This window comes from Anabrus simplex, chromosome 1 (genome assembly GCF_040414725.1).
Source record: "Anabrus simplex isolate iqAnaSimp1 chromosome 1, ASM4041472v1, whole genome shotgun sequence".
Taxonomy (NCBI): domain Eukaryota; kingdom Metazoa; phylum Arthropoda; class Insecta; order Orthoptera; family Tettigoniidae; genus Anabrus; species Anabrus simplex.
The window spans coordinates 1,039,664,086-1,039,684,326 of NC_090265.1; positions in this window are offsets into that span (position 1 = coordinate 1,039,664,086).

Consider the following 20,241-nt stretch of genomic DNA (forward strand, 5'->3'; position numbering starts at 1 on the left):
CTGTCTGTCTGTCTGTCTGTCTGTCTGTCTGTCTGTCTGTCTGTCTGTCTGTCTGTCTGTCTGTCTGTCTGTCTGTCTGTCTGTCTGTCTGTCTGTCTGTCTGTCTGTCTGTCTGTCTGGCTGTCTGTATGTATGTATGTACACGCATCACGAGAAAACGGCCGAAGAGAATTTAATGAAAATCGGAATGTAAAGTCGGGTGATGAACCGCTACAATCTAGGCTACAAATTATTTTAATCACGCCGAGTAAAATGGTAGTTTAGGGGAAGGCCTGGAATTTAATTCTCAAATATTTGTGTTATTAGTGGTCGTGCCTTAATGATAATCGCTAGACAAAGATGGGAATTAAGTCGCTACTATATAGGCTATACACGCTGAGAAAAATGGTAGTTTATGGGAAGGCCTAAAATTTAATTTTCAAATATTTATTTTATTAGTGGTCGTATCTTCACGAAATTTGATATTCAAAGTCGGGTAATAGGTCGCTATAATCTAGGCTATCAATAATGCTATTCACCCTGAGTGAAATGTTAGTTTAGGGGAAGGCCGGAAATGTAATAATCTATATATATAAAATAAGAGTTTTGTCTGTACATTGCTCAGAATTTGAGAAGAATGGTATTTCTGTATCGGTCATGTCCATAGTAACAAGAAAATGTACTTTTTACTTTTCCGTAATTTCTGTCTGTCTGTCTATCTGTCTGTCTGTCTGTATGTATGTACACGCATCACGAGAAAACGGCTGAAGAGAATTTAATGAAAATCGGTATGTAAAGTCGAGGGATGAGCCGCTACAATCTAGGCTATAAATCATTTTATTCACGCTGAGTGAAATGGTAGTTTAGGGGAAGGCCTTAAATTGAATAATCGAATATTTATATTTTTAGCGGTCCTATCGATAAATACTATATAACTAAAGTTATATAAAATACAATATCCGATCATTTATATCTCATACAGTTTTACCGTACCGGCTATGATAACACAGATATTAATGAATTTGTATTTTTGTTGCCAAGTCCATATCAACACCGAGCCACGAGAAAATGGGTTAACAGAATTTAATTAAAACCGCTATATAGAGTCGGGGATAAGAAACTACAGTCTAGGCTGTAAATAATTTTGTTTTCCCCGAGATGAAATGGTAGTTTAGGGGAAGGCGCCTAAAATTTAATTTTCAATACCGGTACCTATGTTATTGGTGCTATCGAAAAGTGCGGTACTACATAACAAAAGTTATAGACAATATAATTTCCGATCATTTATGTTTTATTCAGTTTTACTGCACCGACTATGATAAGAGTGGTATTTCTGAAGGCCTACAATATCCAAAGCGCTTAACACTGATCAACAATAACTTTACATTACCATTGTTTGCTGTGATGTTCTTCGTTTCTTACGGTGCCGCTCAACTCCGATAGGTGGGATTACTACTGCGTACCGAGTATAACAGTCTGATTGAACATTGGCGGGAAATAGCTAGGGAGTTGGAAAACTTTCTTCTTTAGCATGACATTCCTCTGGTTCATACACTTTCTGATACTACTGGTACGTAACACACTGGTTCATCATAGCATTCGAGCTATTCAATCCTTACTCTGAGGCACTGGAATGATGACAGAGGAGTGTTCATGGCAGTCTGCAACCTGGTTGTTCTAGCTCTGGAACTTTGGACTGTTAGATCGGCACCGTAGTACAGTTCGTTGAAAGTGAGAAAGTGTGCGGTTTTTCATTTAATCGAGTATTTTATATGATAACATTGCTTTCAATCGCTACATTCCTACTGACGTTTTTGTAATGACCTATGTTGAATTCAGTTAGGAAAACCACCAAGTCAGTCTTTCTGAGAATCCCGTAGCGAAGCACGGGTACATCAGCTAGTGTAGATATGTAGATTATCCTCTGCTATTTTATTACGTTACCACTTAAATGTTATTCTTTGCAATGAGTTTGCAAAAATGACGGAAAACTTGAATAAGTAGTGCTGAGATTATCTCAGCAGAAGGAAATTACTATATTAAATATTTTTAGAAGAGAACAAAGCTAAGTCATCTCCATACAGGCCATGAAGACCCTTGGAGGGGTAGAAGGTAAAGGCTTCTACTCACCGTAAACTCGGCACTTAGTGGGGTAGAGTGGTTAACTCTACGCCTGTCGCCTATGCAGGAATTAACCTGGTACTCACTTTTGGCGTAGGTTGAGTAAACTCCAGGGCCATGTGCACTCCCGGAAATGAAAATATCGCTTCTAAAATTTTTCACTTCTTTATAGGTGAACTGAGCACGTCTCTACCTACCCGGCCGGGCTGCCCCTAAACGTCCATGGAAAGATTGAAGTAACGATCAAGTAGGTCCATCTCTACCTCTATTTACGAACCAGATAATACAGTCAATGCCATTAGGAACCTTTATTTCCGATGTTGAGAATGTACCACTTAACATTTTAAAATATTTGGTACTCATAGTTTTAATCGGACTTTTATTTTATTTTTACACCACAGCCATTTATATAATTCTTATTTCGATGAACATTTTATAGACATACGTATTTATCATATTTATCTTTTAGTTACACCCTGTTTTCACCCTACGTCAACCTTAAACACGCATATTTTTCATTTGAAAGAATATTTCTTTAACAAAAATTGAATGCTTGTAGTTATTCGTGACTGTTGATATCTTGACCATAGCGACGGAACCTTCTGTTTTAAGTATAATTTAAACTACAGATATGTGAGCAAATCTGATTTGCAGCGATTCAAAGAGTAGTAGCATTGGTGAGCAGGCAGTGACTAAGTCACTCGGCTATGATGGCTTCGGGTATTTCTTTCAATACCGATATAAGAAAATGAACTTCCGATATGACTGCTATTTATATAATTACTAGCTACCCGTCCCGTCTTCGCACGGGAGCAGTTATGAATTTAAGGTGATCGGTTACTTTTAACCAAGGTCTTATAAGATTTCCTTGTATACATTGGTCGTTTATCCGCCAGTAATGAACCAAAAAATCCTTTGTTTTGATCTAAAGCACGAAACGGGCCCTTAAACCTACCCATGAAGATAAATTTCTCCAGTGAGACCATCCTCCAGCCACACACACACTGGCATATGTACTTTCTTTATTGTCATGCCAAAGCAGACTCTTGCGGGGAACTGGAATCGTTTGAAATCAAAAGGTAAATCTGAAGGAATCATAGGGATTCTTGCACTCGTCTGCCACAGTCAGTTAAAGTAGCTTCAGTCAAACAGTTTTTTAACCTTTTCACTACCAATCGTGTCCCACTGTATAACATTTTCGGGTGTAGATTACGTAGCAATATAATAGGCACCTCGATTTTCAAAATCAGCTTGTATTGTGGCAAGCCGGAAGCATGTAAATAATTTAGAAATTCCGTAGGGTAATGAATATATTCTTCGCTATCGACTGCTGTTTGTACTGATTAATACACTTGGCAGTGAATTTGGAGAAAGTGACATTCCAGAATCCCTTTGTTGGTCAGTTTATTGTTGCGCGATAAATACACTTTTTCGAATGCAATGTACTACGATCTATATTCGCTTTCCCTCTCGGCATTGACGGACTATCTTACATTTTATACAGATAACGAAAAATCACTGGAAAACTGTCAATTATTTTATCGTAGCATGTTCAACTAATGCTGGCGGAAATCGTTGATACTCACGCTCTGGCTCGCTACTCCGTCGCCCTGAAGATGGCCATTTAAGTTATTTTCCATAATTCAGAATGAGCATTGCATGAGAAAATTACATCGACGATATCTTCAAAAGTGTATTAGATGAAAATAATGTCATTCTGCAATTACATTTTAATTTACATTAGTTACGTGAGGGAAAAATCAATTTATATTGATAAGGATTAACTCATTAATTCAAGATGTTGTTTTAAAATGTTACATTTTCTATTAAAATCTGTAACATAAAAACAGTTATAGTGACATATCTCTTAGATACATGTTGTCGCGGACTTTTTGACAGAACTTGTTATGCTGAACAATTCTTTATCGGTTTAGCCAGCGTAAGCTTAAAAGCATGAATGGCCGTTCTTTCTTCGACATGCTTCATTGAAATCGTTACTGATCGGCTTCCTTTAGGTCTTAGATGAATGTTTCTAAGCATAAATCTTTCTCGAGATATACGTAATAGAGTGGTGGAAAGCGTATCAAAAACCATCCAGTGATTCTTGAGATCAGCCGTCTCATACAGACAGACAGATTCGAAGATTTTATTTTACACTAAACAGAGATGTACTTTATTTATCGCATGGTAGAACAAAATCTCTTAAGTAAACAAGGAAATACGATATTCATATCCATGAATCATAATGTACAGTATATCATGAAGTGACATCCAGCGACTCTTGCCATGTTAGGGCTGAGAATGTCCCATCGATGAAGCCTTGGAACGACACTTCCTTAGTGCGTAGTCCTTCACAAGGTATTCCACATTCAACTACTACTACTACTGCTACTACTACTACTACTACTACTACTTCTGTTACACAAGTTTCCATTCCGTCCCCGGCGGGCCTCCTAGATGATAACGCCGTCTCTCAGGCCAGGAAAATTGGACCGGATGAAGGAGATGTTCGGATAAGTTGAGGGGGTTAGCGGCCGTTGCCTATACTAGGAACTGTCCCGGCATTCACCTTAGTGCTGGAGAATGGTAAACCACGGAAAACCACGCAAAACCATTGTCAGGACAACCGACGGTGGGGACCGTCTCCCGAATACCTACCCGTGTAGAGCGGTGGCCACCGGTCCTCTGCTCGGTTGGCCGGTCGGAATCCATAGCTGTAGAGCCACCAGCCGTGGCCAGCGGTACGGCCGAAGCCAACCCGGCACCCCGAGTCATTCTGTCTCGGCTATACAGCCACAGTCTTGAGAGTTGCAGGGCCCCGTTTATATACGGGAGCATTGCATCGTGTGTGGCCTGCCCTCAGTCTGTTCAGTCTAATCCTCACATTCCTCTTCAGATGTAAACACTGTAGTTGACTGGTAAGGTCTGTAATACCCTGATGATTAATTGGTCCAGACTTCAAAACCTGGCGCTTTTAATCAGGAGGTTGGAGTCTGGATGTTCCTAGCCAGAATAGTCATAGCAGTTCCGCGGTGGACCCATCTCTGTGTTCACTTGAAAGTATAGTCTTACAAAGCCAAATCGGCAGATCATATAGTCAATACCAGCAAACATCTTCATTATGTGTGAATAAATAAAAATTTCCAATAAGTGCGTGACCCTATTAATGATAAATCATGTTACATCAAAATACAATTGCATCAGTGGGTGAAGAAAGGAGTTCACTCTTTCTGGCTTTCCAGGAAAAGGAAAACACAATATTTTCGCGAAAGCACATCCGTTGCACATTCCTTGTTTTGTCAACGGTAAATACATTCCTCTGTACAGAAAAACAAGAGTTTTAAATAAAATATTGTGGAACACGTTTTTGTAAACTGAATTTTAAAGTAAAACTACTTAATTAATTCTTTCTCCACTTGCTAGCCGATTACAGACAATACTTAATGCTATATTTTTTTAATAAAATAATCATATGTACGTTATTAGTTTGTTTTGAGGAGATGTGTACTAAATAAGCAAATAGTGCGTAAATTGCACATTTACAGGTCAATATTACTGAATGTAGGAACCGTTTTGAGGAAAAACTAACAAACCAGTGAACATAACTCCACATCAGTCAACCAGAGGTAAAACTCGATACCTTGCAAGTATCGAAGTTTTCTGCCCATCTAGATCCTTTCTTCGAAATAACGAGAGAGGATTCCGTATCTTTCTTGCATAAAGAATAGACGCATTGGTCCTCGTCTCTTCGTAGGACTCTGTATTACTTTTACACTCTTCAATTACTTTCTTATCATCCGTTAAGCAAAGTACAGTTGGTCACACAATCATTCATTTGGTGCCCAAGTAATACTACTGAACTCTATTGACGCTTCAATGAACATCGCATGCTTCCAAACAGAAGGGGCTTATGAGTTCCGCGTAAGCCTTAGCACGAGCAAAACGTATCTTGAGCAGGTATGTACAAGTGTAGCGCTTCACAGTGAACTGGAGGAAGCTTGTTTCAAGGGTATGATTGCAGATGTATGCAGTATATGTTTAGTTAAATAAAGAAATGATGGCAAGATGATAATGAAACGGAAAAATACACTAGTCGTCACATTCACAGAACGAGACATTTCAAGACAAGCTCCCAAAGAAATGCACGAGTGGAAATTTTAGACATTTGAAATTGGATGAACAGGACATTGAAACGTTGCAGCTCAAAGGGATTTTCCGACAAATTTTCATTAAGTGCTGGAGGCAAGAGATGGCTGACCATTTACTCAAGAACTATGCATGTGAGCAATATTCCGCACATAGCAATGGCTACCGTAGCAAAATAATAATTGATTCGTCTGGCCTGTGGATCAAACTTGTGAGAATTCTTCAACCCCCACTGTAACATCCCATGGAAAATTAAAGAAGTTTTGCGAAAATATGAAAATATACTTCCAGTAAGCGATAAAACGTAAAATTCTATTTTTTGGTATAAGGTTACAATGGTATATATGCATGTGTACACGTTGTGAATATACATCTTCTAAACTTCACGATCACTTGCATGGTTGTACCGTACCCAGGGGTAAATACCCTCTAGGACGATGCCTACATTCCTGTAAGAACATCGGACTAACTCAGGGTTGGGCAGAGTGTGGGTTGGTTGTCGGTTGGGTCAGGATAAAAGTCGAAGTTCTACTCTAAAATATCTATCAATGACAGGAAATGGAGGTATAACACGAATGAGAAACAATCATAGGGGGTAAGATGGATTTATTGATAAATATCCCCGATCATATTACGAGAAAACAATAAAATAAAAAAAATATCAAAATGAATTCAAAATAAAGAGGTTAAATGGAAATTAAATCGTTACTTGAATGATAATACAACATTTGAAATCAAAAATCAAATTCAACAAAGAACATTATATACATTAAGACTGAGCTGCATCTTATAGTCCATTGTTTATATTGTCTGGCAACAAGTGTACGCAAACACTGACATGTGGTATTTCCGTATGGAGTTACACACTATCGCATCACAACCGAACGGTTTCCAAAGTTAAGTTAATTCCGAGAGTCGCCGAAATGTTACCGTTAAATAAAAGTTTACATTATAAAGAAAAGTTACGACGAAAAGGAAAATAATTAAGACGCAATGGACGCTATGTAATTTATGAAAAATACTAGGGGCAAATCCTACACTATATTTACAACAATTTAAGTAATCAAACTAGACACATCTATATACATCGGATATCGAGTAAAGTCTTAAATGCTACACAGATTCTAATGTGAAACCCGGTTCACTGCAAAAGATCTAGACAGAACTAGATAAACCATCAATACTTCAGCACTCGGGCTGTTCCCTTTTAAAACAACGAGACAAGGTATACAATCATAACAATATGAAACATCATCCTGTAAGAGAAAAACATATAAATAACCCTTGATATCACGAAGAAAGTAATGGGCAACATTGCCTCCTTCTGCTGCATTTGAGCGCTCAACAGCGCGGTCTTCCGTCATGTACTTTCGGGTAGATTACGAGCTGAAAAGAGATGTTGAACTCAACACTATGCTAAAGTTTGGATTCTGTCTCCCGGGGCGGTCATAAGGAAGTATCGTCTCCTTCACACCTACAGATAAACACAGGTCAGAAATCACCTTGCCATGAGATAACGCCTTTCGCCGGCTACACGGAAACTCACGTATATTCATACCTTCTTAGCATGCTTTTACCATTGAATATCATCAGACTCAATAGTCTGGAATTAATACTGTCCATTCTGATCACAATATACACTCAGAAGACACTTAGCAGGCACACACACATCTGCACAATATTCTTTCTCTTGTCAGGCATACGATCATCCTGCATCAATACATTGTAATTCGGCATGCAATTTTTATCTCATTATTTCTCATAAATCCCATTGGCCTTCCACATTATGAGACTCAGTTCGTGTCCTTTAGAGACTATCAGGCAAACAGAATCCAACTTAACTTCAAAGATCTTATTTTAACAACGACGTTCTGCAGCTCCTTCAATCAGCTTCCATGAAATCATGCGTCATGCAGAAATATCTATACCTGTCTCTCTGAATAACCGAAATGAAATGAACTAATACGTATTGAACGTTATATAAAGATGAACCTGTCAATCTAGCCCTTCTAGCATATAAATATAAAGAAAACTCGGAATATCCTATATTAAGTAACATATGTAAATAAACAACAACTAATCCTATCAATCCCTCATTTTCCCAAACATCTAATCATAAAGCAAAATGAAAATAAAATAAACATGCATTATTCTCGTATCCGAATCTATCATCGTAACAAAATTAAACAAACACATGCCGTCAGGCTTACTTTACATGAAAATTAAAAATCCTATCTACACTGCCCTAGTACCTTAACATAATTTACGTATCATGCCATAGATAACACATGCGCCTTACTGTATTTACATGACGACTCTCGAGATACCAGGATAGCAGCTTACATCCCTGCTAATTTAGTGATCTACTCCATGTCAATCACAGTATTAGCATGTGGGAATACACTTCCTTCTTCTACGGTTGTAGCCATCATCTTGCTGGAAATATTCACTGGAACACAGAAGACTTTGGTTGACAATATCTTCGCTGCTCAATGCTACGAGCCGAAATACCCTTTCTTTTTAAAAGATCAGCTAAACACACTGATTCACATATATATCACACACTTCACTTAAAGGGTGAGAATACAGTTTAAAAAGCAGCACACGGTTCGTTACGGAAGTTCCTCACGAAACGCGTCCGTCGCGAATTAGTGAAACAATAGCACGTTTCCACTACACTTGTTACACAGCGGTCACTAAGCACCGTCTTTATCGACTGAAAGTAAACTCTGCCAAAATTATACTATTCCATTTACTCAAGTACAGTAAAATCTTCCAACTGCACAATTTAAAGTATCATTGAGAACCAGTGACTGTTACTGGAATAACACCACGTTGACCACGATCACCAATCAGAGTTTGTGCTTCCGCACTATCCAAGCATTTAACACAGAGTGACGCTCTCCAGAGCTAGGGTCACTGAGGAGGCTTTGGTGACGCCATTTCAATAATGGGGTTCCCGGGTGTCTGAACCAACCACCAATCAGAAAATTCGTCGTATATGATGACACAATATTATTTGTGATATATTTACAAAACACAGCTCAAACACTAGCAAATCGCTTCCACCAATTTTTATATTACTTTTCCAAATATATCTGACTTCTGAAACTGTGGAAAACCGATTACCTACAGAAACTGACTTTAGCAACTGAGCACGTTGGTCATTCTGGAATTAAGATTTGGCGCGGTGTAGCCTCCATGTTTCCCAAGTCCTTAATTTCCCATTGGCTGAAATATATTGCTTAGTCAGCATCTACTACACGTGTCGATCCTTGCCAGCGCTTGGTTACGCCATCCTTTCTCACGGCCATACGGAAATATGAAGCAATGTCCAGCGACTCACTGTCTTGCTCAACATCCGGTATCAACTATCTTGGGATACGATGCTTTAACATGTTAGACTGTAACTTTTATGAATAAATTTTACATATTGGGTCACATAATATTCTAATTATTATTATGAGCCGGCACGATACGGCTCATGGTCCGGTATAAGCTTAACTTGATGACAAAACTTCATACTGGATTGCAGAACTGAACAGATACTCATTTCCAGCAGATTGTCGTTGCCGGAACAAAACCTCCTATGTGATAATCCTTTTGGAGATACTGACCCGCAACACATACATTATGAAAAGCGAAAATGCCTTGACAATATTCACATAATATTGCACCTTAGATGACAGAACCTTACTGGCCAAAGTTCTAAGCTAAAATATTTCACATGGAATGTTCTGCCCCGGCAGCCACGAGATATCGGGGAAATGGTAAATCTACACATTAGGAATTGTCAACATTTATTTTAAAACTAACGGAACACATGACAGCTAAAATTACTTTGAAAGTTATATCTGATTTGTTCTATTGCAATAATTATATTTACTGACTTCAAGTCGTTAAAAGAGTACATTGTCTCTCCTTCGATTAATGGTGTATTTTAGAACCAAGTTATGTTTTAAATCATCTGCGAAGCTTTGGTGTTGTGTCTTAGTCTTAGTGGGCGAGTGGTGTTAGTTGTGATTATTGCTTTCAGAGGACGTAGAACTGGGCAACCATTCGCTAAACACTATGCAGAGGAAGATTGGGTCTGACCCTTCGACCCCGTGTAAGTAGGAACAGTAGAATTCACCCATAATGCCAGCTGCCTGTCTAAAAGAGGCTGAAAGGGGACGCAAGGTCTTTTGTCTTGGGAGCGAAGGTTAGTAACCACGGGTCTCCTAGTTGAGATGGCATTGCCTCCACTTACTTGTGTCAGGCTTCTCACCTTCAACTTTACCAGCCGACTTCCCTTGGTCAACTCTTGTTCTTTTCCGACCCCGACGTTATTAGGTTTTCGATGTGTGGGGAGACTTTCATTTTCACGTCCTTCGGAGCCCTCACTCTTTGCCCGATACCTTCATTCGGATCTCTTCCATTTTCCTTTTGATTAGTGTTATATAAAGAATGATTACCCAGCTGTACTTCGCCTTCAAACAATAAACACCACTGTTCTGGGGTTCCGTGGTGATTCACAGGCGGATAAGGACTGTGTGGACAAGGCTTTAACTAGAACAGAACTTAATACAGGGCCTCTCAGCGTGCATGCGACGGTGCACTGCACGGCGCAGAGTGCAGGAGACGACTTCACTAAGTTGACCAGAGTGCAAACCCCCACTCCTCTTTCTCTACACCTGTCTCACCCGTTCGGCCTGTCTCCGCCTTCTTCACTTACCCTGCTGTTTCTCCCTTCACTGCGAAAGGTTTATGTACGGTAAGCGGAAAAACTCTGTTGTATGGGACAAGGTTACCGGTGTTAAGAAAAAACTCTTCTTTCAACAATTTAGTTTGAGCAGATAATTTATCTTCCCCAGCTCTTCTTTGCGATTATACCAGTATTATATGAAACAAGGAATCGGCAATTCTGAGAGCGTTCTTTAAATTACAATCAGAAATACTCGCACGCAATCTAGTTTTCAAACAAGTCAAAACAGAAAAAAAACCCGTTCACATATGCATGTGGAACCAGACATAGAAATAATCTTAGCTGCTTCTCGATGCAGCTTAGGAAAATCTTCCTTTGACAAATTGTGGTAGAATTCGAGCAAAGTCTTTGTATTGAAAAATAAACTATTTTAATGATTATGTAGTTATTGTTCCACATATTCAACATTTGGCTTTATTGTCGCGACTGACAAAAGAAATACGGAAGTTCTGAGTTCGATTGAAATGGACTTTCGGAAGTATTTGCTTTTTCGAAACAGTTTGCTCCATTATTATGTTGCCGTCTTGCGCTTATCTATTTCACTGATAAACAAGCCGTCTATCACCGAACGCTTCGTCGCTCTCAGCACACTACACCATCCGAATCAAGTCGAGTTGAGCCGAGTCGGACCGATGCACAGTGCACGGAGCCTCTGCACCTCGGTTTGCACGCGTGAGATTTTGGGCGCTTGAGAGGCCCTGACGTAACACAACAAATTTGTAAATTTTATTTCTTTCATTCTGTTCAAAGTGAGACATAGAAAATCTGAATGAATGCCGAACAAATATAACAGGTAATTAATGAGCTCGTCAGCTCTAATAATATCAGGGACTTAGAAGTCCAAAAATCAAGTACAAAAACTTGTGATAATACCAGGCAGTAAATTTACATAGAGAAGAACATTATTGCCCTTGACAGGTACATTATTTTATATGAGCACGATTTGCTCCCAAAAAATACACTACTCAGGAGTCTGAGCTCCAAAATACCTCAATCTAGCCTCGCAGAGGCATCAGTTTCTTATGGTGCACTAAAATTCCACCTGAAGACCTATCGGTTGACCTCACATTAAAGCATTCATACACTGTTGCCCTGATGTGGGCTTATCTCTTGCTCAACAGTTACATTAGACTCTGTTACCGAAGGGAACTAACACAAGTAAAACTTTACACTGAGAAATAAATAAACAGGGGCATAATTGCCCATACTACGTGGTCTTAATGGTAAAAGAACAGGTTGTATAAACCAGCCATAAGAAAAAGGCAAGGAGGCGAAACACCAGCACTCCTTATAGAAATTGTTAGAAACCTAAGTAGGCTTACGCCCCGAAGATACAGAGGCTAAACCTATTCTACACGGGGGTGACTAAAGGAGAAACATTACTGCCAAGATAAAGTTTGAAAAATTTAGAGGTTCGGAGCTTAAGTCACCAATGCAAGGTTGAATGGGAAACGACAGAGGTTCACATTACATATTTCACAGTAGGGAATAGAACCAGACTGCTCAGACGTACCGAAAATTCTACACTGAAACCGCCAATTTACAAAATTACATTAAAATAACAGAGTTTAAAACCTTCCCCTCAAACTATCCGCAGGAGCTATCACATGTCTAAGTAAATTCTGCCATTAGCTTGTGCCGCTGGATCATCTTCACGCAGGCCTCGCTCCTGCCTCCCTTTGGTCAAGTCACACTTCCAAGCACTGCAGCAATTCAGACAAGACGGCCCTGAAGTGCCCTGCTTTTATAGTACCCTAAGTAGAAGCTTCAAGTACACTTTACGGATAGGCTGGATTCCTGTACACACTCCCGGTTTTAATTGGCTAGAGAACATATTTCCAAGTATCTGATAGGTTGATTACAATCGAGGAGGAACCAGCTGAAGTGTTGAAAACTTCGGTACATAAACAAAACAATCATCAGACGGAAAGGTTTGCCAACCCCAAGATAAATATTACTCTATCCAGTAGTTCAACTTTGGTCCAGGAGAGGGAGCAACTAAATCGATGGTAGAGACATCTAACTGTAGAAGACGAAGGTTTCTGGGTGTTCACAATTTCAAGTCTGTTGACACAGCTGGCGTTAGAGAAGGCGCGCAGTTTAAATAGACGGGGAAGGTGTACCCCTGGTACAACCACTATCAACACCACCATCATCCCACTCTTCGTTGAATGAGGGTGTCGGCAAAGAAAAGGAACGGTGGCGAAGGGTGTGAAAATGAAGCATTCCCTACGCCTCACTTACCTAATACCTTTGGACATGGAAAAGAACAAGAGTTGACTAAGGATGGATGGATAGGGTAGATGAAGGTATGGAACCGGCACTAATAATTGAAGGCAATACCAGACTCATCCACGGGACCCGTGGTTCCCAACCCATACTCGTGTGATGAGAGGCGTTGAGGATTCCGCTTTCAGCCGTCTCTTACGGCAGCCAGGGGATACCGTGGATACATTACATCACCATCACCTACAGAGATCTGTTACTAGCTGACATGTGAAAGAATGTGTGGGTAAAACATAAAATAATGGATATATTTTACCAACTTGTCTTCTTGAAACGTAGTGAGAATAAAATTGAGAATAGTTTTATTCTAAAATGATTAACGTACGAAGATTATTTTAAAAGATTTTTAAGAACCGTTTTAGATAAAAATTCATCCATCACTAAATTTCTTTTCAAGCATCGTGCAATACAAAGGCCATAGATGTTATGTGAGGGGAGCACGTTCATTATTATTACCTCTGGTACATTTACTGTGCAATACTGCGAGGCATAACAAAGTTTGCGATAAGTTTAAGTGCCCCGCGGAAATAGAAGCTTGGCTGACTGAATTGTGCTATGTTTGTAGCAAGTTCGTACAACTCCTACAATTGATTCACTGGTTTTCAAGGCGGATTATGTGCAGAAGAAATAGAAGTAGTTCTTTCTCGATACTTTCGAGAGCTGTCGAAAATGAATGAAAACCAAACAAACCATTTCACGTTTTACCTTCCTATTTCCATTTCGAGGGTAAGGAATGTTCTGTACTAATAGAATTGTGGAATACTGATTATACAAAATATAATACTTAGAATCTAGATCAGGTATGTCGTCGGAAATTACTGCTGGGGAATACTTTGAGGTAGAACTAACATGACTGCTATATAAACGCGATTGAAGGAGTAAATACAAGACTTGAATGCACATTATAAACACAATCATAAACACAGTAACATGAACCGCTACTACTGCTGTGGTTCAGAGGTTGAGTGTTGGAGAAGGATCCCAATATCACGAGTTCAAACCCAGTAGAACTAAAGGAACTTCTGAAGGGAGAAAAGAAAAGTCCATTTCGCATTAAATGTCGTGCAATATTCTTTTTTTTTTTTTGTAGTCTTTTCCTCAGTTTATTTGGGTCACCTCGTGTGTGGATTTGGCCTAGTTTTACGTTCGGATGCCAAACCTAGATGAAGGGATGTATTCATTATTGCGCATTTGTGTTGCGCTTAGTAATGTGATGTGTTGTGCCTAGATGATACGAACACAAATGCTCATTCCCAGCGGTACAGGATTTAATGATACATAGTTAAAATCCCCGACCGACAGGGAATAGAAACCGGGGCCCTCTGAACCGGAGGGCATTACGCTGAGCCTTCAACCTAGCAGTCGGACTCTCCATGTTGTACGATGTCGGAATGGAAAAAATCTCTGGTGGCACATTAAGTAGTAACCCGAAAATATTAATTTGTTAAAACAAAGATCTTCCCAGTACAAAGCTCAATATACCTGATATTTCATGTTCTTACCCTACGATAGAATTGGCTGCAAGTAGAATTGTGTGTACTACACAGAAGGTGCATTGGGCAATTATAATGCCATTGAATGTGGACATGGCGTTTGTCAAAATCTGAATAAGCTGTCACTTGCTCAAAGTAGACTCTCTTCCGTTTACAACATCTTTCAGAAAGTAACCTAGCCATCACTACCAAACAAAAAACTTGATGTATCCTTATTTCAATTTATTAAAGGCAAAATGCCTGTAACAGAGTTGTACTCCAGTTTTAACAGGCGTAACGTAGTATTGTAGTACAATAGTGAAAAGCAAAGAACAGTATTGATAAGAAATTAATAGATCAAAACTTTATTACACTAATTCTTATATGTATTGGTTGATTTATGACACTGGTGTCAAAATACTTAAACATTTAAGAGCAGTCATAGTTCACTGACAGGTGAGGTACGTTATGACTGAACTCAGAGAAAATAAATGATAAATCCCATTCCATTTCATATTTTTTTTAAATAAGTTGTTTATGTAGAATTGTCGAAGTTGTATAGTGGCAAATATTGAATTCTGAGAGGTGCATTGAGAAATCTATGTTGCAACTCTTGGGTAGCTGATTATAAGCGCAGATTGTTATTATTAACTAGGATATACACCCGTTCTTCGCAAGGGAATTGGTAATCGATTTCACGATTCCTTCATGAATTTATGCGAAGTTACATGCCTCTTTTCAAAAGTTTAATTCGGCATGTTAACCTGATATTCTTCTGCGATAGAACGTAGCAGTAACGTGAAGCAGGATAAAGCTGAACAAAGTGGAGATAGAATGGGATAGATCACAGAGTTTATTGAACGATACAGTTCCTGTGATACAGTGAATAATTCTCCCTATTTCTCGGTTGTGTACTGTTGTTCATCTGAAAACAGAAGTGGCACTGTGGCTGAAGACTGAAACTGAAACAAATCGTTGACGATACCTCTCTTATTTTCTGTTCAATCGAAAAGATTAAAATGGCTTTTTAATTAAACCATTTAACTCAACTTGAAATGACATTAAGCCTGTAAAACAGTCCATTAATGATAACCCCCTTGTTATCCTATTATGGAAAAGGAGCACACGAGAACAAGATTTTTAGAAATTGATTTCCATTACGGCTGGTAGTTTTCCATTAAGGTTCGTCATGTATATTTTATGGGAGGGTAAAATCACTGTTTCGACTTCCTACAGACCCCCAAAACAATCCGAGATTTAGAAATAATATTGACCCTAATATATATCCAAGGACAGATATAAAGTTTTGTAGAAATATATAGAGTAGTTTTCCAGTTATAAGAACTAAACCAAGGGATGAAAAGACAAATCGACAAAAAAAAAAGCTAAAAAATGTTCGCTGGAAACTGAGTGAAAAACGGTGTGTTAATGATATCACCCTTATTAATCCTCGTACGGAAATCATACACACGAGAAAAAAGTTTTAGAAATTGATCTCCTTTAAGGCAGGTAGACTTTCATTTTGGTTGTGCATATTTGTGGGAGCGTAAAATCACGGTTTCGATTTCGTATGAATCCCCAGTCAGTTCATGGAGTTAGAAACAACATTGACCCTGAAACCTACCCAAGGACAGGTGGATTCTAAATATGAACTTTGGTGGAAATATATCCAGCAGGTTTCAAGTTATAAGACCCCAGACAAAGAGACACCAAAGCAAAAAAATATGCAGATGATCATTATTACACCTGAAACGGATAATTGAATGAAAATTTTGCCGAAATAGTCAATATACAGACACATGGTCGTTGCGAGTTTATTTATATACTGTAGATATTGGAGAATTCATTTGTGTTCACATAATCGACAAAGGATTGTGATGTGATGTTTTGGTCCCGAATAAATGTACTGTAAGAAAATTACCTTTCCAGTTAATGCTGTTTATGAGGGTATGATTTTGTCCCAAAAAGGTGTATTGTTGTAAGAAAATTATATTTCCTGTTAATGCTGTTTATAATTTTCTGTAAGAAAAAAATTAGTTACACATATAATCTTCGGTGATAATTTAGATGATGTGTTTTAAAATTATCCAAGTTAACCTCTATGTGAAATTCTCAGCCTATATAGTTGATCGACGGCGCTACTTGTAGTGCACAAACCATAATGATTAATTCTTGTGGTGTTTATAGGAACCTGGAGAGTCTCCATTACTCAAAGACACGGGAAGAGCGTGATCTCTAGTTATCAGCCATTGGCTAGTGAGTTATTCCAATATTTGTTAAAAAGGTACTGTGATCAATAGTCCTGTAAAATTAAAAAAAAACCCACACAAAATTGGCAATAGCTGAGCACGCTCTATCGTCGGGTCATGATGACATGTTCCAAGATGTTCGAGCTCTTACCCACACTAGACACTACAGGTCCAGGATAATACGGGAAGCTGTGGAAATACGTAGATGTCCCAACAATTTCAACAGGGACACCGGCTATCAATTAAGTAATACCTGGTTGCCAGCCATTAAGAAATTACGTAGGTAGTTAGTTCCCTTCCCTGTCTTTCACTATTGTTATTTCGTCTCGGTGTTTTCAAAAATTCGTACGTTCCTCGTCACCAGATGTTTCATTCCAGGCTTGTGTCTATGTCATACACCTGTCAATGTCATATGTTACGGAAACACGTTATGTGAACCGCTTAGACTGTTTCTGATGTTTCGGTCAGCTTCCGCTTCGAACGCTAGCGTTGTGCCACGTCCTGGGAGCCATCTGGTGGCGAATGAACGTACCATTTCCACTTCTATTATAACGTCTAAATTTTAAAGAGTAATTGTTTAAGAAGCCTTTCTCGTGGAAATTCGAGATTTCTTCTGAGGAAGCAGAGAGCAGTTCTCTGCGAAACGTAAAGAATATCACCTTATTTTTTGACACGGCATAAGCCCAAAGCCTATACAGTATCAATAACTATTATTATTATTGTTATTATTATTACAGGTACCTCTACAACTTTAAATGCTAATTTCGTTTGAAGCATTTCAGTTATACTACTATTAAATATTGTTCATGCTGAAATTTCTAACTTGAAATTATAATATTAAGGTATTGTACTTATTTTGATGTTCTCCAAAGTGCTTGATTCTTTAGCTCATAGATATTCCTGAAAAATTCAAGAGAATTTCAAAGCTTATGTGATAATCAGAAATTTTATTTTCTTGATATGAAACATTCTTACTACTGAGTGGTTGTTGAACGTTCTAAGAAACGTCCCTGCTACCTGGTGAAAAAACTAAATTGGAGGTCTAACAAAGCTATATTTGTAGTCTTTATGACATATTTTACTAACTAAAGTACTGTAGTTGATATGCATCTTTCATATCAATCTTCATGTAATTTTGCTTGTGGTATTATTATTATTATTAATAATAATAATAATACAACGTGTTTAAATTATTTTCAATTCCTATCGATTTTAAGACATGCTGGCATGTTGAATTTTGGTCCTGGAAAGGGACACTATAAGTTAATCTGACATGGAGCTCTCTTAACGCCAATCGACTTGTACATAAGTATATCCCAGAACCTTGTACACAGGAAGAGAGAAATTACCTGCTCATTCAGCCGGTGTTGTGTTTCTATGTTTGTAGTAAGGATTTTAGGTGTTTGAGTCTAGTAAATATGAAGGATATTCTAAACTTGAACTAGGATGTGGGTAGATTCATGAAGTGGGAAAACCACAATCCATACACAGGTAAGCGAGGTACATAGCCCTCAATATTGAGTCCCAGTGTCTCTCATGGTAGAGCGTTTCTTGCATTGCTCAAGTACACAGGAAAGTTAAATATGTATGAATGCCTGTTCTACATCAACAGTATTTTTAATCTCACTGTGAACGAGGTTATGGCTGGAATCATCTATTCTATTCACCGAGTATAGCTACCTTCGTATATTTATTAAAACCGCTAGAGCCTAATGATAAAATAATTTATCTCCGCAATAAAAGAATATACACCTAGAAAATTTTGCTCCCGTGCTCCTGAAAACATGTTTTGATAAGAACTCGCTGAACCTAGAATTTGAAGTTAAAGAATGTTTTGAACGACTTTTTTTTTTTTTTTTTGTTGCTAGATGCTTTACGTCGCACCGACACAGATAGGTCTTTTAGCGACGATGGGACAGGGAAGGGCTAGGAGTGGGAGGGAAGTGGCCGTGGCCTTAATTAAGGTACAGCCCCAGCATTTGCCTGGTGTGAAAATGGGAAACCACGGAAAACCACTTTCAGGGCTGCCGACAGTGGGGTTCGAACCTACTATCTCCCGAACACTGGATACTGGCCGCACTTAAGCGACTGCAGCTATCGAGCTCGGTTTTGTGTTCTTAAATAATCGCTGTGCTGTTCTCTGAGATAGGAGCGATACCCAGAGGATCCATCGCAATATTGGCCCAGAAAATACAATTATGTCCGATACTACAGAATTAACGTCCACACTCTAGTTGCACGTCAAAGAAACACTGAAATAAACACACATGTGACGACCAAGGGTTTATGTAAAGTCCAAAGAGAATCAGATGATGAAACATTACACTAGGGATCATGAGTAAAGTATGAGAATGTTTGGCACTACTATTCAACATAATAATTCTTAGTTGTTCAATTTAATTTTCAAGGAGGTATCAGTATTGAAGGTTCATTATTATAAGCAGCTCACTCGACAGCCGTTTCAGTAGATGTAATTACAGCAATGACAGTAGTTACATAATCGAATACAGTAGGATCCCTGGTTTCTCCTGGAGACGTTCAGTAAAACCACTAATTAGTGGATTTGGTTACAGCGTATTTGCCCACTGCACCACGTAATACTCCCCAGGGAATAGCATGACAGACAGCAGTCAAGGTACGAGGTTCAAGAGCTAAGCTATTATCTTGCTGCTTGCAGTGAAACAACTGATTTCTAGGTCACAGAACTGAAGACACTAGAGGAAACTTGGAGACTAACTGAGAAAGGTATAGCATTCTTCTGTTAATATTATTTCGTGCTCTGTACCAGATTTAAACACGTATAAATGTATAAATACCAAAGTTATTTTCGAGGAGAATTACATTTTAATAATTTTTGACGGTTGAGTTTTTTAGGTTAAGAATGTGAGAGGAAATTTTCTTTGTTATTGGTTTTACGTCACACTGACGCAGGTATTATGGTGACGACGGGTTTTGAATGGGTTAATGCTGGGGAAGTTGCGACCATGGCTTTCAGTTTTGTCTGATGCGAAAATGAGATACAACGGTAAACCATCTTCAGGGCTGCCAATAGTGCGTTGGAACCCATCATTACCCGAATGCAAGCTCACAGTAAGGTAATCCAAGGTAAGGTAGCGAACACACTCGGTCTAAAAGATGACATAAAGATGATCTATAACGAGGTTATGAGTTTATAAATTATTTGACTTCCAGAATTCATTGATATGGAAATTCTGCATCTGCTCCGCACTCGAACAAGCATCAT